The sequence below is a fragment of the Balaenoptera acutorostrata genome, chromosome 1, assembly GCF_949987535.1.
Source record: "Balaenoptera acutorostrata chromosome 1, mBalAcu1.1, whole genome shotgun sequence".
NCBI lineage: Eukaryota > Metazoa > Chordata > Mammalia > Artiodactyla > Balaenopteridae > Balaenoptera > Balaenoptera acutorostrata.
Genome location: NC_080064.1, coordinates 120,896,715 through 120,918,707, shown reverse-complemented (window position 1 = coordinate 120,918,707; position 21,993 = coordinate 120,896,715). Strand labels below are relative to the sequence as shown.

At 36.6% G+C, this 21,993-nt stretch overlaps 1 long non-coding RNA gene across 1 annotated transcript in view; it reads left to right on the top strand.

Moving 5' to 3' along the window:
* LOC103015631 (uncharacterized) overlaps positions 1–19,760 on the top strand; it is a 39,013-nt gene extending 19,253 nt beyond the window's left edge. The window contains exons 2-3 of the long non-coding RNA XR_003624189.2: positions 6,752–6,799; positions 19,302–19,760. This is a non-coding gene — a long non-coding RNA (uncharacterized LOC103015631). The remainder of the gene's footprint in view (positions 1–6,751; positions 6,800–19,301) is intronic.
* The last annotated feature ends 2,233 nt before the right edge of the window (positions 19,761–21,993 follow it).

Sequence of the window (21,993 nt, the reverse complement as noted above, 5' to 3'; positions counted from 1 at the left end):
CCAGAAATTCATTGTGTCATAGTTCTGGAGACTAGAAGTACAAGACTTGTAACTGAACAAGGCCGGTACTGAACCTAAGTTCAGCTGCTCACCACGTGAAAGGCCAATGTTTGAAAGGTGGAAAGGAAAATTTGCTTTATTCAGGAGGCTAGCAACCTGGGAAGATGGTGGACTAAGGTCCTAAGACCATCTTCAAGTTGCAGGCTGGAGACAAAGGTTTTGAAGGCAGTGTGAGGGAGGAGGCTGCAGGGTACATGATCAGCTTGTGCACAATTCTCAGATTGGTTGGTGAAGAAATCCAGGTGAAGTTTCGAGCATCACCAGTCTTCTGGTTTCAACCAATCTGGGGTGTACATGCTTGCGGTCAGCAGTTTTCATCTGGTGGAGGTCTGCTCCCTGTAAAAACAACTTAAGAATGTGTGTCAGGCCTTTATCTATATCTTTCAGGGAACTGGGAGTTCAGTGAGTCTGCTATGTGGCTGGTTTATAGTCTAAATTGTTACTAATTTCCAACCCAACAACTATTCTTTATTTTTACATCTTCACGTTTCCTAATCATTAACTCTTGAGACAGGCTTTTGAGACTCTGGGGAGGCCTGGGAGACTAAAGCAAAGCCTTTTACTTCAAAGGACAGGGAATAGGGGCTTGTATGTGGTTTCAATCCCCCCTTTTATTTGATACTCCTCAATCTTGAGGGAAACAGGATTGGGACCAGAAAGGCAATACAATTTTGGATAGAGAGGTTAATCATAAACTCGGCAGAGGAACTCAGTTTTGGGGGGACTCGGTTTCAGATTAAGGTGTCAACAGAGTTGGTTCCTTCTGAGGGCTCTGAGGAAAACTCTGTTCCATGCCTCTCCCCTAACTTCTGGTGGTTTGATAGCAATTTTTAGTGTTCCTTGGTTTGCAGATGTACCACCCCAATCTCTGCCTTCATCTTCACATGACATTCTCCCTATTTGTGTATCTGTGTCCAAATTTCTCATAAGGACACCAGTCATATTGGATTAAGCGTTACCCTAATGACCTCATTTTAACTTGATTACTTCTATAGAGACCCTGTTTCCAAATAAGGTCACATTCTGAGATTTGGGGGCTTAAGATTTCAACATAGGTCTTTGGAAGGACATAATTCAATCCATAAAAACATGTTTCACAACACCGTGAAACAAAAGCCTTCCTGAACAGGATCTATAAATAGCCTGAGGGTTCAAACCAGGACAAACGTGCCAGCTCCCCTCAGAGCAGAATACAATCCCTTATTATACCTCCTTTTTAAATTGAATACTAATTACTTATTTTTTTATATTTACTAATGCCTTTTGAGTGCAACATGCTCGGTACATGTGGTTCATTTTATTTTTCTTAGAAACAGAACTCTTAAAAAGCACTGTTTGAATATCTTCAAAGGGAACAAACAAAGGTAATTGAATTGGTGACACTTTGAGTCATCATAGAGAAAAGTAGGTTTCATTCAACAGATCGTAGAGGGCTATCCTAATTTACTGAGGACTGACAGTGTCTATGTATTCTAAAACTGTGCACTTAGTGAATACACAAAGATAAAGTTGAAAGGAACATAACAGAGTGAGCATGTATCAGTTTAGAAACGATTTTAAAAATAAGTCCAAACTCCAGACTGCTGATAACATGGTAGTTTGCTAATAGTGAAAAAGTTTGTTTTAATATGTGTAGTCAGCTTTCAATGAACACGTTACATCCATATCATTCTGAAGGTAGTTATATATCAGCATCGCGGGGGGCACCCTGTACCACAGTTTTGTAGTGTCACTCACAGCTGATCAGCTGCAGACCAGTGACCCTACTTAAGAAAATCTGGCTAAGGGGATAAAGTAAGGAAGGCATGGTACAAGAGAATCACAAGTAGAGGTAGATATGCCAACAAAAGGGAGAGCTTGTCCTCTTGCTCCATGTTCATCTGTAGAACCTACAGGCCTGCTTGAGAGTTCCCACTGGAACACAGTGGAGTGTGGTGGGAGAATTCTTCGGAAAGCTTGACAAGGAATTCAGAGGAAGATCATGTTTGTAAACATGGAAGAAAGTGCCTATAACTTATTTAGATATTCTGAAAGCAGAAAGCATATTAGTGTAGCCTGTACCGGTAGGGCTTAAAGGCACCAAAGTAAAGAATACTTTGGAAGAGAACACATGGGTTATGAGACTGCATGGGAAAGGATATTGTGGTTGGGTGGGGGACAAGATCTCTAAATCAGCTCAGACAGCCACAGGACCAAGGGAGGGAGCCCCCATCCAGAAAAAATATTGCAGCAGGGTTGGAGGGAGACTAGCATTAGGACAACTGAACACCTCTTCAAGAAGTAAGCACTCCATCCTTACAGAGACCATCATATCAGTTGAAGCCACCAGCACAGTATAGAGCCATTCCAAGCCTGGGAGATTCTAGAAGTGCCTTACACCTTGGTCTATTATATGGATGGTTTTGTAAGATGACCTCTGATTCTCCTGTCCCTCTTGCCTGCCCCCAACTTCAGAACAAATAGACCCAAGAGGGGAGGGGAGCAGTGGAAGAGATGCCATGCTTCACTTGCTCCCCTCCCGTTTTAAACTGACAAGTCTGTGTTTAGTAATTAAAAGTGACCAAAAAACTATGGAATCTGTCCAAGATACTATTAAAGAAATGAGAGATTTAAGATAGCCTAGTTGGAGGTAATAATTAGAAGAAACAAAACAGTTTAAGGTTTGTAATATTTACATTGTAAACATTCTTGAATCAGTCATAGTCCTAGTCCCAGAAGGATCTTCAGGGCTGACATGCTAGGCATAATTGAAGACTGCTGTTAGACCACAGGGTTTTTTTTTAAAAAGCCTTCCTTTTTGGCTGTTCTCAGTGGTTGACCCTCTAATCGTCAAAGAGTCACTATTTGATTGTTGTATATCTAGGAATCCCTGTTTAAATAAACTTAACAAATTTATATTGGCAGCCTATTATTAAGCAGAAACCATATTAGGTGTTGGCAGTATAAATACAAAGTATTGTCCCGTCCTTTAGGTCATTGTGTGTGTGTTTATAAACAGCTAATTATACCTCAACCATAGAACTACTAGACCTACTAGAGAGTGGATAGAAGTGTAGAGTAACTCTCAGGAGGAAGCAGTTGACCTCCTGGGGAAATCAATAGAAGCTTCACAGAAAGCAAGACATTAAGCTGGTTCTTGGGGTAGGTGCATACTAAGACTGTGAAATCCATGTCAACCTTTAATACCTTGCTCAGATGAGTTTATAGGGCTGTTTTTCCACCTGGCAGTTTGATGAGAGCAGGACAGGAAAGTTCTGATGGGAGGAAAGAGTGCCAGAGAGAGAAGGCCCTACAAGGAGGGAAGCCTGGAAAGCAGGGCTCCCTGAACCTCTCCAGGGGAGTAGCAGGGATACCAGGAAGAGAAGCTCTGCCAGAAGTGGGGGGAACCAAAGCTGTAGCCTAGATCAATTTACTTGGGTCTGTCCTTGTTCTATTGATGTATTTCAGGGTTCTTTTTACAATTATATTTCATATAGCAGAATCAATCAGTGACCAGATAGGACAGTCACTGACTCTTAAGGCTTTCCAATTTGAAACAATGTGTGCAGATGTATAGACACATAGAGCAATAAAACAAGAGCTGACCTAGGTGCAAATGCTCACCTCAGAATGAGGAAGTGAACACATACAGAAGTAGAGTTGAAGTTCTCTTCATCCTTATAGCCCTCTGAAGCTTTGATGATCTACTTTATGTTTTTAAAAGTTCCAGTTTCAAGGAGGTGTATGCTAAGACATCGGCTAATTGTGTGATTTGGAGCAAGTCTAGAGAGATCCCATTTTTAAAAATAATCCTAATACTAGAAGGTTGGACTAAATTACCACTATGATCCTTTCCAAGGCTATCTGTAATTTACGAGTATTTGAGGCTAGTTCAATCAGTGCTAATGATATCATAGTCAGATTTGGAGCGCTAAGGTGAAATTCATTCATTTAAAAACTATTTGGTGAGCATCTATTAGTAAGGTTGCCAGATAAATTACAGGATACCTAGTTAAATTTGAATTTCAAATAAGGAACAATGACTTTTTATAAGTATGCTCCAAGTAATATTTAAATATTCAAATATTAGGCTTAAAATTAATCTTTAATTGAAACGAATTTAACTAGGTATCTTTAATTTTTTTTCTTCTAAATCTGGCATTCTTATTATTAAAACCTAGGCTCCAGGGAAGATGAAACAGTGAATCAGGTATAGATCCTGCCCTTGAGTCAAAAGAGACTCAAATGGAAAAACCATATTACAAAGCAAAAAGTGATAAGTTTATCAGAAACATACAGTGAGAAGGCTATAAAAGTTGGCAAGAGGGAGAGATTACTTCCAGGCTTGAGAAGCAAGGGAAGACTCTGAGCTGGGCTGAGAAAGATGGCAGGATGAAGGCACATGAATGTGGTAGGGGAGAGGGAGAAGGCATTCCTGGTAGAGTTCATGGATTCAGTAAAGTCTTGGAGGGACAGCACAGAGTGAGAGAGGTCCGCTAGTCACTCAGTTTGACTGAAGCCTGATTAGTGAAGGGAAATAATAGCAGAGAAGATCTGAAAGGTGAGTTTGGGCCATACCAAGAAAGCCTAGACAGAGATATGAAGGATGGAGGCTAGAAGTCTGAATAGGCCAAGGAGTTTGACTTGATGCTTAAAGGTTTATGATCCAGGGTGACACTGCACACCAAAGAGACAAGGAGAGTATGACGAATCATCCCAAACCAATCATCTCCTAGAAAACATGGCCCATTAGTGTCGTCTTTGTTCACAAAAGAAAAAACATATCTTAAAATATCACTAAGTGGAGAGGAAATGCGGTAAAGTGGGAAAACCACAAGATTTGTTGTGAAAACATTCCGAGTTCAAATCTGCATTTCCCCACTGACCTTAAGTTTGTTCCTGTCTCTGAAGTGTGGTTTCCTTATCTGTAAAAGAGGACCAACAATGCTCTTGTTATGCTTAGATGTTGTGAGTAGGTACCAACATGTACCTGGAACACAGTAGGAGCTCACCAGATACTAATTACTGCGTTATTATTTTGCTTACTAAATACTTATTCCTCTCTAGCTTCCAGAGTTTATTTTCTTGTAACAGGTGAAGATGTTATAAGTAAATAGAAAACTTCCTTTCAAAATCTTTATTTTTTCTCTTTATAAAGAATTAAATATTTTAAAATAAAGAACAACATACCCATCTGAACTGAAAAAAACAGGAAGAACCTAGTAGCAAATATTTGGGATATCGGGGCCAAATATTTGCTTTAAATTGGTTCCTCGATGTAAAAAAAAAAACAAAAAACAAAAAAAAACTAGGTTTCCTTCCTAACTTAAATATTGCATGGGTAGAATGGGTATCCTGGGAAGAGCTTGAGTGTCTCTGGGTAATTATTAAGTGAAAGCAGACATTTCTACTTACTTATCTATGGCCTAACCAAATGATGTGAAAGTTATACCTCAGCTGGTGAACCAGGGAGTCTCAGGGCTGCTCTGTGCTTGTTGGAATAACAGTGTGTGTCACCTATGAGAGCCAGAGGGAAGGGGAGACTTGAGGAATAATAGGACAGTTTATCCCTTGTAAAGATTCATTCTAGATTATTCTTCTGGTTTCTGTTTTTTTCCCCTAGAATTCTCAGTTGTTTATGTAAAATGGGCCACAAAGACCGATGATAAATTTGTTCTCTAAGAATAGCACCTAGAGGAATGGTTACGCAAAGTGCCCTGTCATGGTCTGAAATAGCCACCATTGCTGAATTGTGCGTTTACAGATAATGCCTCCCCATTTGGGCATTTTTCTTTCAAAAATGAATTCTCATCAGTAGCTACCTTAATTCATATCTTTTCTCCTTGACCTCATTCCAGTCCCCATTGCTCAGTATCCAAAATAGATTTGCAGCTGAAGAAAAACTACCTGTTCCCTTGTCTCTCCCCATCAAGCCTACAGTTTTCTCTCAAGCTTATTCCTATGCACAGCACAACATGAGCTGTGTCTTAGGTTCATTCTCACACTTTGTATTCGGGGTCAGTAAACTCAGTAACTGAGGCCTATCACAGCTCTCCTTAGTTAACTGCTAGAGCACCTTCAGTCTTAAAATAGCCGACATAAAAATAAGACTGTGACACGAAGGAAGAACAGGATGGTCAGGCACATCACACCACATTTTTATCAAATTATTTGGGTTAGGACTTGAAAACCTGGTTAGTGCTTGACATTTTGAATTTGAAGTTAGATGGAGAAGCTGAAGAAAGCTTAATCACAGAGCACAGAATTAGGACCAATCATATTCAATGTCTGGGAACACTGAGATCACGCTGCTTTAGAACTTAGCTCTCATTTGTCTCCCCGTACAAGAGAACACTCTCTCATGTGGGTGAACTGCAAGACCATTGGCCTCCATCCCATCTATTCTCCAAGCCTTAATCTTCCTGGGGCTCACTAAAGTCAATCACTCACTCTGGTAGTGAGATAGCTGAGTGAAAACCTCCTTTCTACTTGTCTTTCTGCCTCTCTAGGAAAGGGACAATTTTACTGCTTACCTTGGGAAGCATGAAAGTTAAACACGGTAAATATAAATGGTGGTTGAAACCAGCATTAGATGCTATAGAGTTGAAAGTGGGACTTGATACTCTGGAGTAATGTGTTGTTCTTTTTTTAAAAACAAAACATGTATGAGTCATTTTAGAAAGGTTAATTTATGCCACCTCTCCAAATATAGGCATAACTTCAAGATACTGCAGTTTTGGTTCCAGACCACCGGGATAAAGTGAGTACTGCAATAAAATGAGTCACACGAATTTTTTAGTTTCCCAGTGCATATAAAAGTTATGTTTACACTATACTGTAGTCTATTAAGTGTGCAATAGCATTATGTCTAAAAAAACCAATGTACATACCTTCACTAAAAAATACTTTATTGCTAAAAAATGCTAACCATCATTTGACAATGTAGGGTTGCCACAAACCTTCAATTTGTAAAAAACACAATATCTGTGAAGCACAGTAAAGGAAGCACAATAAAATGAGGTAAGCCTGTATTCCCAAAACAATGACAGAGTAAAATTGTAATTTAAAACAATGGAAACACCATTGGTAGAAGACTCTTTTCCTGTCTTTCAGTTAGGAAAGAATAACCCTACTAGACCAAATTAAAGAGCAATGATGTTTACTCAGAAGCTGTAACACTGGCCTCTAGGAAACAGAATCCAAATCATTTCTCAAAAATGTTCACGTCTCAGTGACCTGTAGATAGTTTCCTTCCATGAGAAAACATCCCAGTGTTTATTTTAGATTCTCCGTCAACAAAGAACAGTACCTTGTACATATAATATGCTTCTAGCTTTTCAAGGCATTTCACATTTCACATTTCATTCCTTAATTGTTTATTATAATAATAACCCTCTGCTGGTATTATTATTTCAGAAGCCCTCCAAGTTTGGGAAAGACATGCAAAAAGAAAGGAGAAATGTTGGTTGCTATTCTCCACTTAGCTTCTCTACAGCCATTTCCTCCCAATATTTAAAAGCTACAAAGGAAGGAAGACTGGCATTTGAAACACTGAGGTATTGCTCAAGGAGAACTCACTTCTCTGATGGAAGAGGATAATTTGTTCTTCCAATGCTGTACAACTGCACTGTCCACTTAGATCGTAGGGTTTCAAGAGTTTATACTGTATAGCTCCTTTTTGCATCCCTCCAGTGCCTACCCCAAGAAAAAGGAGAACATGCCATTGGCTTAATAATTCTTGTGAAACATAGTGTTTGGATTTCAGAGTAGGGACAAGGGAAACACACAACTGGCCGTCCTCTCAATTGTGTGCTTCTATCACAAAAATTTGAGAATTCTTTTAAAGGGAAGTATGGATTGTGTTTCCTGCCAGCAGCCACAGGTAAGTAATGATCTACTTAAACTACATAATAGCAGTCATTAGAGTAATTTGGAATTTAACTAATTGTTATATACATATATGCTTGTATGTGTCCTGCTGCTCCAAATGAAATGATATACATGTGTAAAAGATATTTCATATCTCTATGTCCTATTTCCCCTTCATTCCTTGCATTGGGTCTTGTGTATTTTTAGTGCTCAACAAATATTTGTCAAATCAATCAGAAATGAAATGAAAGAAAAACTTCAATCTACAAACCTATCCATAGTAAATAGTAGTGGCAGTATTTAAAAAAAAAAAAAAAATCAACAGTTTCCAAGCAAAACCAACTTTACTGATGTTCCTAAATGACTTGGCAATCAACAATTACCAGCTCAAAAAATAAAATAAGATAAAACAAAACATTAGCTCTGTTGTTACAAGTGTCTTCAGAATAATTTGTTCATCATAAATTCAGTTATGATTGAGTATATTTCAATCATATGATTGAATATACTTTTGGGAATATATTTCATTTTGCTCCTTGTTCTGATTACACTTGTAGTAGGATGGAATTCTCTTTCTCCCTTATTCATTTTTCTCTGCCCTGCCCATTTCTGTGAAAAGGAAGATGTGATTTAAAAAAAAAAAACCAAAAAACAAAAAACAAAGGTGGAGACTTGGCTAACATAACAAGTGAGAGTCAATATATAAAGAGAAATAAATTTTGTCTTGTAAATACCATGATCTGAAGAATTTAAGGATCAAAAATCCTCCTCTGAAGATCCACAGTATCAATCTGATGTCATCCATCAAGGATGAAGCTAGGATATTTGCTTAAAGCTTTGATGTCTTGATGGTGCACCTTCAAAATGGATTCTAGTATGTGAGATTGGAGTGGGGATGGGCAGACTAGGAAGAGAAAAAATGGGAGGAAACAGAAGGATAGAGCAACTTGCATATCCTGATCTGGGAAGCAGTACGGTATGGTGGTTAATGTCAGATTCTCTGGAATTAGATGCCTAAGTTTAAATCTGTCACCTTATTAAATAAGGAAGATAATAGCCTTGAATTCAAAGAGTTATTTTAAGAATTAAATGAATTATCCATGTAAATTCCTTAGAATAGTGGGTGATAAGTAGTTATTTTATAAATGTTAGCCAACATTATCTGAGTCTGTCTCTATTGAATTGGTGGTGTTTTGATGGGGAAAGAATGCAAGTATTTTGACCCATCTTCTGGGCTACATATGTATGTTGGATAAGCTAACAAAAATATCGCTTATGGTCCTAAGTGACAATCCTGATTTTGTTTGGTTTCCAAATTCCCCACATAGCACAGCGATGAGTTTAGTTTTCCCATTAACATGAGACTATCACTATCTTTGCTGATTCTATAATTCTTTTCGAGGAAATAGCTCAAGCTCCCGCTTTTTTTCACATCTACATAATTTATTTCTTAAACTAAATTCACTAATGGAACAGGTTTTCTATTTTTAGTTTTCAGTCATATTTTTTACATAAAATCTGTGTTTCCTTTTCTATCACAGTGCCATTACAGCAAATACTCACAACACACTATTACATTTTTTAAGGTCAGAACATAACACTATAGGTACAGGTTAACCCCAATTATTTATTGTGGTTGCCTCCAGAGTAAGATCATAGGGAACTTTTGTGTATTTCTTTATACTCTTTGAATATTTTCTAAATTACCTAAATATGCTTAGATTACTTTGACAAATAATTAGAACAGTATTTTAAATGTTTGTGTCCCCTACAAAATGAAACTTATCCAGACTAAATTATACATGCAGAAATGAAACTAAAAAGAAGTGCCTGATTTCCTTTGGAATGTATTCTCCAGATTCCTAATGCCAGTGATTTTACTGTCAATCTAGGATTAAATGGTAAAAATAGATGATATCAATATGTTTCAAATGTTGTTTTATCAGAGTAACCAGGCTGATAGAACCTGAACACGTGCTATTTTCTCTTTCTTTAACACCATTTAGTTCGCATCACAAAGATTCTGTTTATCAGTCCCACAAGTAAAATGGTTATTCTACATTGGATCTGTTCACAATTGCACATTTTTCAGAATAATGAGAAAGGAGAAGATAGAAATGAGTTCAATCTTAAATGTTACACAACATCAAAATCATTTCCATTTGGGTTTGGAAAGTAATTGTGTTGGCACATCTGTGTCTTTTATCCTTGGAATTCACAATACATTAAAGAAAATAACAAAGCTACACTAGAGATTGAGGTAGTAGACAGCTCTTTGATTCAACAGAAGACCCTATCTTTTTTTAATGGCCTGGTTTCTCTGTCTCAGAATGGATGCCTTGAAGCTATCTGCAGCACTAAGGATTTATCTGGTATCAAAAGAAATCTTTCTATTCAGTTGGTTAAGTCAATAAAATCCATGAGGTGGGAGAACAACAAATAGTTTGAACTCTTCCATTATTTTAAATTATTAAATTCCTGTGGTTGCCACTTACAAGCATAATTTTGTCCTTTTTCTCCCTAGTCTTAAACCCAAAGAATTCTATTCAAGTGATATTTCTTATTATAACAGCCATTTTTAAGACTGTATTTAATTGTGAGTAGAAGATTTCAAATTGGGCTGATCTCAGAATATCAAATGTACCCTTTCTTTAGTGAAGGTATGAAAGAGGAATCAAGAGAAGCACCTTTTTTGATATTTGAAAGCCTATCTTTTTCTCTTCCAACTATGGAAACCCTAAAGTCTGAAATTTTTGAAAGATTTATTATTTCTTTCTGTGTGAGCTGCAGGTGTCTTCTGGACATGATACTTGAATATGATGTATTGCCATGAGAGAGAATATAATACTAATATGATTTATTACAAGAGAATATATAAACCTCTGCTGGCAACAAATAAAGGCACAATTAGATTATTAAAAAGACATCTCTATAAATACATTGGGATGACTTAGTAAACAATGAAGAAATTCTATACAGTAGTCCTGGTAAGAGTTTTACAGGAGACAAGGAGACACCAGTCATATGTTGTTTGTAAGATTAGATGTGAAATGGGACACTGTTGCACTGAACCAGAAGGTAATAGAATTATATAGTCAGAAATTTAGATCAGGAAGGGATCTAAAAGATCAGTTAAACCCACCATAGCATTTCAAAGTATAAAAAATAAAGTTCAGAAAGATGAACTTTTACAAGGTCATAGTTAATATCACAATTAAGTTTAATGCAACATAATTATATTAAGCACTTACAAAGATTTTAAAAAATAAGACAAATCCTTTCTTTGATCTGATTACTCACTATCTGACAGGAGACCCAAGCATTCCACGCATTCCCTAGATTTAAAAATTGAGTATGGTATCATAAGTACTACGATAGAGGTGTACAAAGAGCCTGACATGGAGTTTCTGGAGAAGATGACACAAGTTAGCCAAGCCAAGAACGACAAGAAGGGCATTCTGGGGAAAAGTAACTGCAGGAGCAAAGGCATAGGGGTATTTTGTGTACAGGAAACAATGAGCAGAAGAGTGTGGAAGCAGAAGGTAGCAAGAACTTTGCTGAGATTGTTGCACAAGGTCTTGGAGGGCAACATTGGCAGAATTTGAACTTTATCCTTTAGAACAGTAATATGGGGCATTCAAAGGGTTTTAAGCCTGAGAATATTTTGAATGTGAATTTATTTGATCTGGTTGCAGTATGGAAGAAAAGCGACCAATTAGGAAGTGATTAGAGCAACCCAGGCAAGTAGTGATGAGGCCATGATCTAGAACAGTAATAAAACTGGAATATGCCAACATAGGAATGCCAAAGAGAGGCAGTTCAAGAAATATGAGGAGGTAAAATTGTCAAGGGTAAGGAGTCTATGATTGCTTTCAAGTTTCCAATTTGAGTGACTGCATAGATGATGGTGTCTAAGTATTGGAACAGGAAAAGTTTGTGTTTGGAATAAAAAATGAATTCAGTTTTGAACACAGAGTGTGAGGTGCTTGTGGGACATCCAAGTTGATATGTCCAAAAGAATATGTGAGTCTCCAGCTCAGGATAGTCAGATTAGGGGGATATATGCGAGAATCATCAACCTATAGATCTTAGTTAAAATGATGAGAGTGGATGAGATAACTAGAGACTGCATAAATAATGAAGACTATTGGACCCTGATTTAAAAATCTGTAAAACATAAACACAATTATCAAGAAATGACCAGAGAAGAAAAAGGGAGAATTAATAGAATAGATTATAGATGCTAAAGGAGAGAATTGAATCTCATGAAGTAAGTGGTTAACAATATCAAACGTTGCAGCGAAGGCTAGAAAGATAAGGCTTGAAAAGCATCACTGGATTTGGCTATTGGGTCATGTTTGGTAATCTTTGCCAAATCCACGGTGTTAGAAATCAGATTACACAGTGGAACAACAAATGATTGAAGTAACTCCCAGTCCAGAGCTCTTCCCACTATACAATATCGTTATAAAACTTTAAACTCTCTCTCTCATTTCTGTTCTCTCCCAAGGACTCAAAATCCATTTACAGATGATTATTATTGCTATGCATTTTTGCCTAAATATAGAACTGTTGAATATAACTTCAGAGCTAATAGGTTCAGTGAGTTCTTTCTTGGACCTCAATTTACAGGTTCTACTGTGCCTATTAGTTGAAAAGAAAATGAAATGCATTAGCGTCAGGAGGAAAGGGCTTATAGAAACTCTGCTTTTAAATTTATCTAATTTATAAAGGAAAATTTTAATCTATTTTCTGTCTTTATGGTTTACAAGATGCTCAATTATCAGGATGTTCAGAAAGGATTAATAATAGATTTGGGGACTTCAAGTTACAATGACACCCTGAAGGTCTGCCTTCAGAAAATGCAGTGAATATAACAAACAACCAAAAATTTAGAATAAAACTCCATCTTTAATAAACTGAAAGAAGGACATGAGGAAGACAAAATATGAAGGCAGTCCACTCAATTTTATAATATTTGGACAAATTAGTGAGAAAGCTGTGGTGGAAAGTAATGAGGTTTATGCATTGGAGGATATATTGGAGGAATCCTATTAAAGAGGTACTTGATGTCTTGTCTATTCAGAAGGCATGTGGAAGGAATTTGGTGGGTGGATCTTTGGCCCCCTAATAACTTCTCAGAAACTTCATGCTTGTAGCCACCAGCTTTAACATGTAATCCAATGGCATGGACCAGTGTATAACCATTATTTTAGACATCTACCAGGGTATAAATGAACTTAAGTAGTACAGGGCATGGTCCTGACAGCTCATCAGTGATTCTTTAATTGAACCGATGAGACCCAGTAGTGTGGGTAGTATGAAAGTAGTATAACTGGCAGTGGGGTTGGGGAGACAGGGGGAGGTTGGGGAATGTCTCTATAAAGACCAGGTTCCAGATAAAGACTACAAGGAGAATAAAGCTGAAAGAGGAGCCATTCTTATATTTCCTTTGACCTAGCCTTCTACACAGAAAAACTGCCTGGAGGTGAAGTGGAGTAAAGGTGAGAAGGGAAAGAGCAACCACTTTGCAGCTGTGGACCAAAACCTGTAAACCTCTCCTCAGGGAACCTGTGACATAAACAATTTCACTGTGAACCATGTTAATTTTCTATTTATCTCAGAGGAAAAAATGAAGATTGACACCAGCAAACACACAATCCATCAGCAGACACTGAATGCTTTTTTGGAGTGAGGTGTTTGAGCACAATGTCTGACTAAATCTTTGGCTAAACACTGAACTATGCAGATACAGGTGTGACCACTAGGAATCCAAACTCAAATATAAAAAGAAAAAGATAAAAACAAAGACATCAGTGACCAGCATTTCAGAGAATCAGGCTCCACAAAATTTTCCAGGCAAGTTACTGAGCAAGCAAAACAATGACAAACATCAGAGGGGAAAATCAGAATTCAGAGATACCACCTACAATATATTATCTAAAAAGCCTAATATTCAACAACAACAAAATTGAAAGAGCTGCAAAGAAACAGGAAAGTGTGGCCACACTAAGGGAAAAATAGCAGTCAATATAAACTGTCTCTGAGTGTCCCCATATGTTGGATTTATCAGACAAAGTCGTCACAGCAATTATTATATATATGTTCAAAGAACTAAAGGAAACCATGTTTAAAGAATTAAAAGAAAGTATGATAAAAATGATTCAATGAATAGAGAATTTCAACAAAGTGATAGAAATTATAGAAAAGAACCAAGTGAAAATCCTGTAGTCAAAATGTTACTAAGATATTTCATACTGATAAAAAGTTTTTATTTTGAATGAGTGAAAACAAAAACCTAAAACATCAAAATCTGTAGGATGCAGCTCAAACAATGCTTAAAGAGAATGTATAGCTTTTGACAACTATATCAGAAAAGAAGCAAAGTATCACATTAAAAAACTAAGCTTCCCCCTTTAAAAAATTAGAAAGGTGGAATCTAACCCAAAGGAAATAATGACAGTCATAGCAAAAATCAATAAATAGAAAAAAAAAAGAAAAGAAAAGAAAATTAATGAAATCAAAAGTTTTTTTTGAAAAAACAAACAAACAAAAATGACAAATTCTTAGCTAGATTGTACCAAAAAAATAAGAGCACAATTTACCAAAATCAAGTGAAAGAGGAGATATTACTTCTGACCCTAAAGAAATTTAAAGTATTATAAGGGACTATTATGAACAACTTCATGCCAACAAATTAGACAACTTAGATGACATGGACAATTTCTAGAAAAGCATAAATTAGAAAATCTTAATAGATCTCTACCACGTAAAGAAGTTGAATTAGTACTTAAAATTTTTCCCACAAAGTAAAACTCAGAGCCAGATGACTTCTATCTGGTGAATTCTGTTGAGCTCTATCAAATGTTTAAATAGGAAGTGATATCAATCTATAATAAATTATTTCAGAAAACAGGGTAAGAGGGAACATTTTCCAGCCTGCCTGTGAGACAGTATTACTGCGATACTGAAGCCAGACAAAGATATCATGAGAAAAGCAAACTACAGACGAAATATCTCATGAACAAAGACACAAAATTCCCGAATTAAATGTTAGCAAACCAAATTTGCAACACATAAAATGCACTATACACCATGACCAAGTGGAATTTATCCCAGAAATCAAAGGTTTGTTTAACATCAGAAAAAAATCAACTAATATATTATAACACATTAATAGAATAAAGGACCCAAAATGCAAGACCACTTCAATAAATACAGAAAAAGCATTTGACAATATCCAATACCTACTGATGATAAAACCTCTCAACAAGTAAGAATAGATGGGAAATTCCTCAACCTGTTTAAGGGCATCTCCAAAGTACCTACACCTAAAATTATACTTCATGGTTTAATTATTATTATACCCTACATCACACCCTATGTAAAATTAACTCACAATAGATCATAGACCTAAATATAAAAGGTGAAACTATAAAATTCTAACGGAAAACATAGGAGAACATATTTGTGACCTTGGGTTAGCCAAAAATGTCTTACATAATATAATAAAGGCACAAGTTTTAAAAGAAAAAATTGATAAATTTGATTTCATTAAATCAAAACTTCTGTGCTTCAAAAAAGACACTATCAAGAAAACAAAAAGGAAAGCCTCAGACTGGGAGAACAGTTTACAAATTATATATCTGGTAAAGGACTTTTTCCCAGGATATACACTCTTATAATTCAATAGTAAGAAGAAATAATCCAATTAAAAATGGGCAAAATACAGCAATATGCATTTTACCAAGGAAGACATATGAAAGAAAATGTATTCAACATCATTGGTTATCAGGAAAATAAAAATTTAAACCACAATAAGATGCTACTACACACCCAAAAGAATGTCTATTGTCAAAAAGACAATATGAAGCATTGGTTAGGAAATGGAGCAAATGGATCCATCATACATTGCTGGTGAGAAAGTAAAGTCAATTTAGAGAGCAATTTGCTACTTAGTTTCTTTAAAAACTTAAATTTACCATATGACCTAGCAATTCCATTCCTAGGAATCTATCCAAAAGAAATAAAAGCATATGCCCACAAAAGAAGTCATTTGCAAATGTTCACAGAAGCATTAGTCATAATAGATTAAAACTGGAAACAAGCCAAATGTCCATCAACTGGTGAATGATTAAAGTCTGGTACATCTATACAATGGAATACTACTCAGAAGTAAAAAGAAAAAGATAATGATGCATGCCACGTCATAGATTAACCTTAAAATATGATATGTGAAAGAAGCCACATACAAAAGACTACATATTCTATGGTTCCATTTATATGAAATAGTCAAAAAAGGAAACTTACAGAGACAGAAAGGAGTGGTTGCTTGGGGCTAGTGAGAACGGTAGTGAAAAAGTAGATTACAAATGACCTTGCAGGAAAATTTGGGCATGATAAAAAAGGTCTAAGACTGGTGAGTGGTGATGGTTGAAAGTCTCTATAAATGTACTAAAAATCATCTAATTGTATACTTACAGTTCCATAACATTTAAATTATACTTCAATATAGCTATTCCAAAAAACGTTTTAAAAACCCATGAGGAATGACAAAGACCAAGATCTCTGAGCAAGTCTGGCTTTGTATATTTAGACAAAGACTGGGTTTCAAAAGATTATTTTTTCCTTCTTGTCTGACTTGATTATCTCTGCTTTCAATATTAAAAGTTTATGGGAAATTTAAATGCTTAATTCCCTAGAGGACTTCTGACTTTTCTGTTGTCTTCAGAGGAGAAACATCCAAATAACAGAGGCACAAATTTCATTAATGATGAAAACCGTAGAATTTTTTTTTTTTAATTTAAGACAGAGTGCCAGTAGTTCTGTTTATTTGCCCAGTAATCTCTCTTCTCAACAGGTAAATTCACTTTCTGAAATCCCCACAGACTAAATTAACTATAAGGCTATGTCTTAGCCAGTTCAGGCTGCTATAACAAATAACTACCAGGTGGCTTAAGCAAAAAAAACATTTATTTCCTACTGTTCTGGAGGCTGGGAAGTCCAAGATCAAGGTGAAGGCTGATTCAGTTCCTGCTCAGAGCCCTCTTACCGGTTTGTAGGTGGCCACCTTCTTGCTATATCCTCACATAGCAGAGGGGTCATTTCTCTGGTGCCTCTTGGTGTAAGAGAACTAATCCTATTATTGAGGGTTCTTCCATGACCTAACTACTTCCCAAAGGTTCCATCTCCAAATACCATCACATTGGGGATTAGGGCTTCAAGATATGAATTTTGGGGGCACACAAAATTATAGCAAGCTATAATGTCCTTGTGAACTCTTTAGGCAAGGAAAAAGAATTGTGTCAAGAATTCAAAGATCTCTGAGCGGTTAGGGAGAGTAACCCTAAGCACATACATGATAACTTTATGCATTCACAAAATTGTAAGAAGTTATATATTGATAAATAGTTACTCTGTAGACTTTAATAATATAGATCTCCTATTTTATTGCTATATTTGAGATTATGTCCCCTTTTCCTATTAGAATTGATAGAGTCAAATATGTCAAAAATAAATGGCTCATTCACTGAATTCATTAAGGGGAAAAGAAAAATCATTCTAGGCAAGTAAAGCAGTCAATTCAGTTTTATATGCATGCAGATTGGAGCTTAAATAATATTTTTTGTGTTCCAAATACAGTTATCCCTCAATATCCAATGGGAATTTTTTCCAGGACCACCTGTGGATACCAAAATTTATGGATGCTCAAGTCCCTTATAAAAAAATGGCATAGGATTTGCGTATAAACCATGCAGATCGTCCCATATAATTTAAATCATCTCTAGATTACTTATAATACCTTAAACAATGTGAATTCAACATACAAATGAACATGTAAATATTTGTAAATGTAACATAAATGCTATGTAAATATTGCCCACACAAGGCAAATTCAAATTTTGCTTTTTGGAAATTTCTGAAAAAATTTTTCAACTAATTTTGATCTGCGGTTCAAATCCATGAATGTAGAATCCATGGGTGTAGAATCCACAGATACGGAGGGCTGACTATGATAGTTCAGAAACAACATGAAACAGAAGCCAATGATAGACCAGAAGTCAGAAAACTGTGAGGCTATTTTCCATTTTGTTACTAATAACTGTGATTCTGGCATTTAAAATCTTCAATTCTCTTTTTTCTCCATATATTAAAGGTAATTAATAATAACATAATAGTTGTATGGTGCTACTGTGATGATAAAATGAAAAAGTTAATGTGTAACCTAACTTAACCAACACATCTCCAGGTCCTATAGCCCTAGGGTGCATACAAATGAAGTAATATTAATATGAATAACCTAAATTTCCCTGCCTTAAAATCCCAAAATGATTCAGGACCATAAGGCTCCAACCCTAGTTGAGGTATCTTGATCTCATGAATGCTCAGGAATAAGTTTTCTCCTCTTTTTCTGTCCTCACCTCATTCTTATTGTCTGTCACTTGTGTGGGACCCCTCATTACTGCCTTGACTACTAATTTTCTGTACTTTCAACATCACAAACCCTTCATGTGCTTGAAAGTTCTGTTCCCTTTAGTTTTCATGGTGTTCCTAGAAACATGCCAACTTCTTCAGAGCAATGAGTAATTCTTTTTCCCATCTCTGCATCACATTGTTACCTGAGCCCTAAAGCAGTACTTCATGGGCCTCAAATTCCAGTGTTCCTCATAAAGACAGCATTTTTAGTGCTTTGTTTGTCCTTTTATCTCTAATGGGTATCAGATCTTCTTCCTGGGCCGGGTTAGAGATACACAGCATCTTTTAATTTTCTCAGGATTGGAGCACAAAAACTTCAAGACTCCTTTACCCCATGTGTATCAACACATGCAGGAGGATACTTTGATATCTTCATTCCCATATGTATACAAAACAACCAAACTGATTTCTAGGGTAAGTTTAGGTGTGACCCTTTCATATGGTAAACAATGTTTATATGAAATATGTGAAGTTACTGTTTGGACATAGAACCTTCTTGAACTATCCCAACCAGAATGGATTTCTCCTTCCTCTGTAATCCTGTAGTACCTTTTCTCTCACATCCCTCTGACCCTGATATGTTGAAAAGATGTTTAGGTATTATCCAGACTGAAAGCAACTGGAGGCAAGGATTGGACCCCTTGATCTTCTAATTTACCACTATGCTTAGCACAGAACCTTGCATAGATACAAACACAAATGAGCAAACTTGATGCCCTACTCCAGCACCAGCCCAATTTCATACTAACCCTTTTTCACATGTAAGCACAAGTATGCACACACATAAATATTTCCTAGATTTCTTTAGATATTCCCAGAAACTGTAGTAATGCAGTACACTTGTATAGAACTTTTTAAAATATTTTATTTTCCAAGAGCTATGTATCTTTATGTCCTCTTTTGCTCCTCTCCTCCAGAGATACATCTCTGGTGTCTTCATCCCTTTTAGAACTGCAGAAGGTGCTCCAGGGGGCTAGTACAAAGCACAGAGTCTGGAAGTCTGGAGAATCCGGTCCTAGTCACAGATCTTTTACTATTAATGTAAGTGACTTTCTTCTAAATATGTACCCGGTGGACTTCCCTGGTAGTGCAGTGGTGAAGAATCCACCTGCCAATGCAGGGGACACAGGTTCGACCCCTGGTCCGGGAAGATCCCATATGCCACGGAGCAACTAAGCCCATGCGTCACAGCTACTGAGCCCACGTGCCACAACTACTGAAGCCTGCGTGCCTAGAGCCCATGCTCCACAACAAGAGAAGCCACTGCAATGAGATGCCTACGCACCGCAACGAAGAGTAGCCCCCGCTCGCCGCAGCTAGAGAAAGCCCGCGCACAGCAATGAAGACCCAGTGCGGCCAAAAATAAATAAATTAAAAATAAATAAATAAATAAATAAATAAAATTAAAATGTACCTAGGATTTGTTTTAATCAGGTATGGATAAGACAGCAGACACGGAAATGATTGTCATGAAGGAAGAAGTTTACAGTCACAGTCCCAGCACCATGGAGTGATTTAGGGCAGAGGGAATATTGACTTGGTGTGTGAGAGTTTTATAAAAGAGATACTTGGGATTGGGGGCTCTGGATTGGTTGATTTGTGTATCAAAAGCATACACACAGGGGAGTCATTTGCTATCTCTAAGAATTAGCCAGCCCTAGGAGGGGCAGTGTCTCTAGTATCAAGGCCTCATTTGCAAGAGCATCAAGGATATAGAAAATTAGAAAATATAGTCAATACAGACCTTTTTTGAGCTGCTTCAAAATTCAGGACCTCAGTTTCCTTGTCTGTAAAACGAAGTATTGAAAGAAGTGGCCTCTAATGTGTTTCTAATATTCTCTGATTATGAGGAAAAATCCCTTGGCTCTGGGTTATGTGCTTCAAGCTTTTTCTTATGCCAGTGAGTAACAGCTATAGTTAAAACTGTGGCTCTATTTCACTAGAAGGTATTGTTTATGTTTGAATAACTATACTTTTTGGAGATAAGCCTAACAACTCTAGCACCAAAATATTTAGTGTCTAATTTACACATTTTTTTTCCTCAATAGGAACTGAGCAGGTAAAAATTTTGAGTTATCTAGTAAAACCACAGAAACCTTAGGAAGTGGGGGAAAGTGTCAGACAAATCTCATTCAAATTTTATTAGAGGATGAGTTGGATCAGATATGGTATATTATTTGTATATAAATCACTAGGAATGAAATTAATCTTTTAGTTGGACAAAATTAATATTCAACTCCCTGATTCATTTGCCAAATATGGTCACATGTATATCTGTGAAACTTATAGAGGCCAGGCACCACTCAGGTAATTTTAGAAGTATTATTTTCAGATTATTATCTATAACACATAAATTAAAAATTTAGAAGTTCAGAAAATGTAATTTTCATTTCATGGTTTTTGTTTATGATCTATGCCCTTAAATCTTTATTCTCCCTCCCTAACCTTTACACAACTCACATAACTCCCCAGTAATGCTAACCTGGCTGCATACATTATAACTTTGGAATAGATTTAGAATAGAAGTGCCATGTGTGGTTGTGCAGATTGTGGGCTATACAACTCTAGGGGCCATGATTCATAATTGGACTTAATCCTGGCTCTCCAGATGCTTTCAATTTAGATAAGATGTACATCTTGCAACATGTAAGTGTAAGAAACTATGAGGGGAAAGGCACTTCAGAGTTTCATAAGATAGATAAATAACCTCTGGTTTGGATGACCAGAGAAGCTCTACATACTAACAATAATCACCATGTGTCTTAGTCTGCTCAAGCTGACATAACAAAATACCAAAATACCACCATACAGGTGGCTTAAACAACAGATTTTTATTTTTTCACAATTCTAGAAGCTGGGAAGTCCAAGATCAGGGTGCTGGCCAATTCAATTTTCGGTGAGAGCTCTCTTCCTGGCTTATAGATGGCCACCTTCTCTCTGTATCCTCAGAGAAAGAGAGAAAGAGAAAGCTTTCTAGTGACTCTTCTTACAAGGGCACTAATCCCATCATGAGGGTTTTACCTCCTGACCTCATCTAACCTAATTACCTTCCAAAGGCTCCACCTCCAAATACTATCACATCAGGAACTAGGGCTTCAACATATGAATTTTTGGGGAACACAAACATTTATTCCAGAACACCATGTGAATACCACTTCCTAGAATCATAAAGTGCATAATTTTCACAACTCTTGTCTCTTTCTCTCTCTGGAGCATCTTTCAACTTTGTTTTTTTACTATATCATTTTATTCCACTCATCTTCCAAAGCCCACTTAGGGTTCCAACTCCTCCACTTATTTCTTTAAAAATACTTGAGAACTAGGTAATTTCCAGGCACTGTAGTAGGTATTGGAAATACGTCAACAAACGAGATATGTCCCTGCTTTCTCTTGCCTTGCAATCTATTAGATGAGATAAATGCTAAATATAATAAAGTATCTAAGACACAGAGATATAAGTCTAGACAAAGAAAATTAGTTGTACAAAAGAGAAAATGACTCATTCTACCAGAAGGAGATGAGAGAGCCTGTGGGGCATCAAGAGTAGAGTAAAAATTCACAGAGAGAAGTAATTTTTAGCTAAATCTTTAAGTATAAAGTATTTGATCG